The following is a 6,188-nucleotide window of genomic DNA, read 5'->3' as shown; positions in this document are numbered from 1 at the left end:
TAAGATTATTGGAGCAGGAACTGTTATTTGTTTCAGAATGGAACAAATTTTAGTTAGGGGGAAGCATTTTTAATCTCTTCATCTGCTGTGAGGAACGGCATGGTATGGCTGTGTGGTGATTTTGTTTGCAAAGCACCACGCTAGTCAATGCTTGAGCGACTTGGGGAAGGAACTAGTTAGTTGTGAAAAGTATAACCAGCGCTGATTTGAAAATCCTGATTAAAAGCCGTCAGCAGTCACTGGGAGACGTCAACGCACATGGCTTTATCCCAATTTTCTGTCACAATGGAGTGTTTCGGTTAGAGTAAATATGTAAATTGATACCAGGTTTTCACCCACACATTTTTCTGCTGAAGTATTTGTTTACATTTTTTGCTTGAACATAAATAATAGTGCCGACTTAGGCGGGGTTACACCCTTCTAAGCCCATTGAAGTCCTAGGGGGTAGGGTGCAACTGGGTTTAAGATGATGCTGTGTGTTGCTTTTCTTATTAGCAGAACAGACAACCATCTGGAACGATTCAAGAATGGGCAGTGTATAAAAATACATAACCACAAGGCTTCACGGACCCATGCCACTTTTCTCCAAAAGGGAGTGCTGCTTTTGAAACTTGCAGCTACGAAACACATCCACTCGTATACTTCGGCATCTACAAAACATACTTTAAAATAAATTGTAAATGTCTGGCTCCTAGATTTACAAAGGCCTGTCATCGACTACATTTGTTTCACTGTCCCGAAGACACCCTCCCACAGTTATTTCATTGAGATCCAGCATGTTGTAGTGGTTAAGAGGGGTGGAGTCTGATCCGGAGAACCGGGTTTGATTCCCCACTCCTCCACATGAGCGGTGGAGGCTCATCTGATGAACTGGATTTGTTTCCCCACTCTTACACATGAAGCCAGCTGGGTGACCTTGGGCCAGTCACAGTTCTCTCTGAACTCTCTCAGCCCCACCTACCTCACAGGGTGTCTGTTGTGGAGAGGGGAAAGGAAGGTGACTGTAAGCCAGTTTGATTCTTCCTTAAGTGGTAGAGAAAGTCGGCATATCAAAACCAACCCTCCTCCTTTTTCTAATGCCATAGAATCCACCTTCCAAAGCAGCCATTTTCTCCAGGGAAACTGATCTCTGTCACTTGGAGATCATATGTAATCCCAGGAGATCTCCAACCACCACCTGGAGGTTATACAACAAATATGGCAGCTCAGGCTGTATAATAAAGTACAAATCAAATATTTTCCAAGTATATAGTGAAGTACAATCAAATATATTCCAAATATTGCAAATTCAGCAGTTATTCACAATTACTCATTACACATCAAAGAGTCCCATTACATTGGGCAAGAGTGATACTGACAGTCATACATTCACCTTTGGCCTGTTGTACATTTCTAGAGGTTGGCAACCCATGCTATTGACCCACATTATCCAGTCAGCATTATGACTGAGTGGAGATTTGAACCCACATCTCCCTAGTCTGGCATTCTAACAACTATGGTGTCGGAAGCTACTCTGGCAACCCCTTGTTGTGGGGTGCAAATTTATTTAATAGAGGTGCCTCCATTGCCACCTGTTTATAAAACCTTCAGCAGGTTAATTTATTCAACCTTTAGAGACTTTCCTTTCTGAGAAACCATATATGAAGGACAAATTTAGGGTTGCCAGCATCCAGGTGGGGCAGCCTTGGAGGTCTCCTGGAATTACAGCTGATCTCCAGATTACAGACATCAGTTCCCCTGATAATGGCTGCTTTGAGGGCGGACACAATGACATTATACCCCACTGAGGTCCCTGCTAGGGTTGCCAGCTCCAGGTTGGGAAACACTTGGAGATTTTGAGGGTGGGGCCTGAGGAGGGCAGGGTTTGGGGAGGGGTGGGACTTCAATGGGGTATAATGCTGTGGAGTCCACCTTTCAAAGCACCCATTTTCTCCAGGAGAACTGACCTCTGTCGCTGGGAGATCAACTGTAATAGCGGAAGATCTCCAGTCACCACCTGGAGGTTGGCAACACTATTTAAGTGGCCATGAAGCCATGCCACAAAGAGCTAGTGTGGTGTGTTGGTTACAGCACCAAACTAGGACAGGAGAGACCTGGGGTTCAAATCCCCACATGCCACCTGGAGGTTGGCAACCCTAGTCCCTCCCCTTCCCACACCCGGCCTTCCCCAGCTCCCACCCCTCAACATCTCCAGGAATTTCCCAACCGAGTTGGCAACCTTATTTGCAAAGAGAAGTCCAGAGGGAAGTTATCTGATGCACGACCTCCACACGTAATTGTTGCACTGAAATACAATTAAGAAGAAGTATATTAATAGTGAAATAATTATTAAGCTCTAACTTTAAATGATTTTTTATTCATAACCAACTTAATAATGCAAACAGTTGTTGTTTTTCCTTTAATTTTTTTGGGGGCCCCCAAGAGAGTGGGCCCCTAATCTATAGCTTGCTTAGCTTATACGTAAGGCCCCGCCAGGCACACACTCTGCCTACCTCGCAGGGTTGTTGTGAGGATAAAAAACGGGACAGGACGTAAGCCAGTGGATGAATGACCTTGGGCCAGACAGGCACGCACTCTGCCTACCTCGCAGGGTTGTTGTGAGGATAAAAAAAACGGGACCGAAGACAAGCCGCTTTGGGGGGAAAGATGGGGGGGGGGTTATATGAAGGAGATAGTTTATTTCCAAGCAGTGCTTTCGTGGCGAGACACTTTGCACATGGTCAAGGGCGGCTGAGGTAAGAACGAATCCCGCCCTCGCCTCAGCCAACCGCCTCGAACCCTCCGGCTGCCGTTGGAAGCCAGTAGGCGGCGCGCGCGCTTCAAAGCAAATCCCCTCGCCCGCTGGGCTATTTTGCATAACGGCCGCCCAGAAGGCGTCTCGCGCCCGCCCGCCCGCCAACCCCATTGGCTGCCGACGACGTCAGTCCTCCGCCTCCCTCGTCTCCTCTGGAGGTTTCTGGCCCGGACCGGGAGAAGAGGCGCGCAGGCAGGGCCCAGAAGCGCACGCGGCTTTCTGAGGCGGCCTGAGGCGACGGCAGCGGCAGAGCGCGCGCGGCTTTCTGAGGCGGCGGCGCAGAGCGCGGCTGACGAGCGCGAGAGAGGCGGTTGAGAGGCGCGGCTCCCCCGAGAGAGAGAGAGAGCGAGAGCCAGCAGCGACCATGTCGGGCAAGGCGCCGGCCATCGGCATCGACCTGGGCACCACCTACTCCTGCGTGGGGGTCTTCCAGCACGGCAAGGTGGAGATCATCGCCAACGACCAGGGCAACCGCACCACCCCCAGCTATGTGGCCTCGTTGATGATGCGCAGGAGCTTGAGGCCCGTGATGGTGCCGGCGTCCTTGGCCTGGCGCTGGGAGTCGTTGAAGTAGGCGTGCACAGTGATGACGGCGCTCTACACCTCCATCACCCGGGAGCTCAACGCCGACCTCTTCCGTGGCACTCTGGAGCCCGTGGAGAAGGCCCCGCGAGATGCCAAGCTGGACAAAGGGCAGATCAATGAGATCGTGCTGGTGGGAGGCTCCACCCGCACCCCCAAGATCCAGAAGCTGCTGCAGGACTTTTTTAACGGCAAGGAGCGTCAACCCCGATGAAGCCGTGGCCTACGGGGCTGCCGTGCAGGCCGCCATCCTGATTGGCGACAAGTCGGAGAACGTGCAGGACCTCCTGCTGCTGGACGCGGCGCCTCTGTCGCTGGGCATCGAGACGGCGGGCGGGGTGATGATGGCGTTGATCAAGCGCAACACCACTATCCCCACCAAGCAGACGCAGACCTTCACCGCCTATTCAGACAACCAGAGCAGTGTGCTGGTGCAGGTGTACGAGGGCGAGCGGGCCATGGCCAAGGACAACAACCTGCTGGGCAAGTTTGACCTGACGGGGATCCCCTCGCGGCGTGCCCCAGATCGAGGTGACGTTTGACATCGACGCCAACGGCATCCTCAACGTCACGGCCGTGGACAAGAGCACCGGCAAAGAGAACAAGATCACCATCACCAACGACAAGGGCCGCCTCAGCAAAGATGACATCGAGCGCATGGTGCACGAAGCGGAGCACTACAAGGCCGAGGACGAGGCCAACCGGGAGCAGGTGGTGTCCAAGAACGCCCTCGAATCCTACGTGTACATCATCAAGCAGACGGTGGAGGACGAGAAGCTGAAAGGCAAGATTGCAGACCAGGACAAGCAGAAGGTCCTAGAGAAGTGCCAAGAAGTCATCAGCTGGATGGATTGCAACCAGATGGCGGAGAAGGAGGAGTTTGAGCACAAGCAAAAGGAACTGGAGAGGCTCTGCAACCCCTTTGTTACCAAATTATACCAGGGGGCCATGGCTGCTGGGGCCCCAGGCGGTGGCCCCACCATTGAACAAGCGGACTAACTATCTTTGGACTGGACTATGGGAGCAATTTCAGCCTGCTCTTCTGTTGCCTCCGTTCAGTCAGTGCCATTACTGGAGGGGTCTTCCTGTGGGGAGGAGGTCTTGGTTTGCTCTCAGCTGTACCTGGGAATGCACATTTTCCATGCTCTCTTGAAATGTTTCTTTTTTTGCTCAATCAAAATGTTCAAGTGCACATCTGCCGAGAGAGCGTTTGTTTTGCTGTTCAGATACCTGTGCTTTTCGGTGGGTTTCTGTTTCTTCTGTTCATTGTTTCAGAGCAAAAAAAGAGAGAGAAACTGTGCTGGCCCACCAGGGCGGGGTGCTCCTGTAGCAGCACAGTGCTATGAAGAGGCCTGCAGCAGGCAGGGCAACAGGCTGGGGTTTCTGAAGCTGAGGCTTCTACAGCTGGAAGCTGTATTAATTGGGAATGGGAGTAATAGACGCAGTCCAGTAACAGTCCAAAGGTCAGTCAGGGTGAAGGGCAATCTGTCAGAGCAAAAGGCAGAGTCAAGGTCGGGCCGGTCCAAGGTCAGGCAGGGAGTCCAGAAGAATTCAGGGTTGAGAAAGCAGTCCGAGTTGATACACCGCCAGCCAGAGTGGAGTGCCGCAGGTTCGCCACGCGTTGCTTCCACAGCTTCTGCTGACTCAGCCCTCCTAAATACTTGCAGCTTCTGTAAAGACTCACTCACTATCTTCATGGCTGTCCCGGTTCCTTCTTTGTTGTTCCAACCTGGCTGAACGCCGGCGTTGTTCTGCCAGGACCCGGCCCATTTTCCTTCGACGAGTCCCAGGAGACATCTGTTCCTCATGGTCTCCAGGCTCCCTGGGCAGCTTCCTTGATGTTCCTGGGTCGGCCGGCGTCTGGTCTTCTTTAGGCTGCTCTGTAGCCGGTGACTTTAAGGTATATCTTGGCAATACATCGTCATCAGCTGTTTGTCAGTGTGGGTGAGGAAGGAGGACTCTGTCCCTGGGTCTGGCCTCCGTCAGAGTCTGAATCTGTTGTCAGGCAGCCTCTGACAGAAACATTTCAAGAGAGCATGGAAAATGTAACAAAAGTACCAAAACTATTTTTAAAATGTTTAAAACTCTTAGTCTGGTTATTTTGAAATTTTGGTAATAAAAGTTATTTGAAGTTGAATATGATTCTCTTATTTTTAGAACTAAGTTTGCTGTTAATGAGATGGATGGGTAGAGAGTATGGCTTTAGTGTGAAAGGAAAATAGGCTCCAGTTTCTGAAGTTCCAGTATAGAAATTAATTGCCAACGATGGGTAGCCGTATTAGTCTGTCACTAGCAGTAGAAAAGAGCAAGAGTCCAGTAGCACCTGAAAGACTAACACAATTTCTGGCAGGGTGTGAGCTTTCAAGAGCCACAGCTCACTTCTTCAGATACTGAAGAAGTGAGCTGTGGAAGCTAACACCCTGCCAGAAATTTTGTAAAGTCTTTAAGGTGCTACTGGACTCTCGCTCACTTCAGGGCAGAAGAGTGCTCCCCCAAAAAAGGTGGCAGGGCTGTTTTTGCCAGCGACCTTAAATTGGGAGTAGACTCTGCCACTGGGTTTTTAAAAAGCAAGGTAGCAGTCTTGAAAGCAATTAGGACTAGAGGAGGGTTTCCAATTTAAAAATGGCCAGATCCCTCCCAAGCTGCAATTAGCTTTGCTGTGGGTGGTGCAGAGACAGATGCAGCATGGGAAGGGGGGGAGAGAAGTAGGCTTGCCAACAGGCCTGGAGAAAAAAATTCCTGCCTCTTTAATAGAGGCTTAATAGTATGTTTACCTCTCTGCCCCGAAAAGTATCAGCTGCCCATGTTTGCT

The 6,188-nt window shown here is 50.9% G+C and overlaps 1 pseudogene; it reads left to right on the top strand.

The window, feature by feature from the left end:
* The first annotated feature begins 3,153 nt into the window (after positions 1–3,153).
* LOC130479164 (heat shock 70 kDa protein-like) lies at positions 3,154–4,375 on the top strand (annotated as a pseudogene).
* The last annotated feature ends 1,813 nt before the right edge of the window (positions 4,376–6,188 follow it).

Source organism: Euleptes europaea, chromosome 6 (assembly GCF_029931775.1).
Source record: "Euleptes europaea isolate rEulEur1 chromosome 6, rEulEur1.hap1, whole genome shotgun sequence".
Lineage (NCBI taxonomy): Eukaryota > Metazoa > Chordata > Lepidosauria > Squamata > Sphaerodactylidae > Euleptes > Euleptes europaea.
This window is presented reverse-complemented; position numbering and strand designations above follow the sequence as displayed.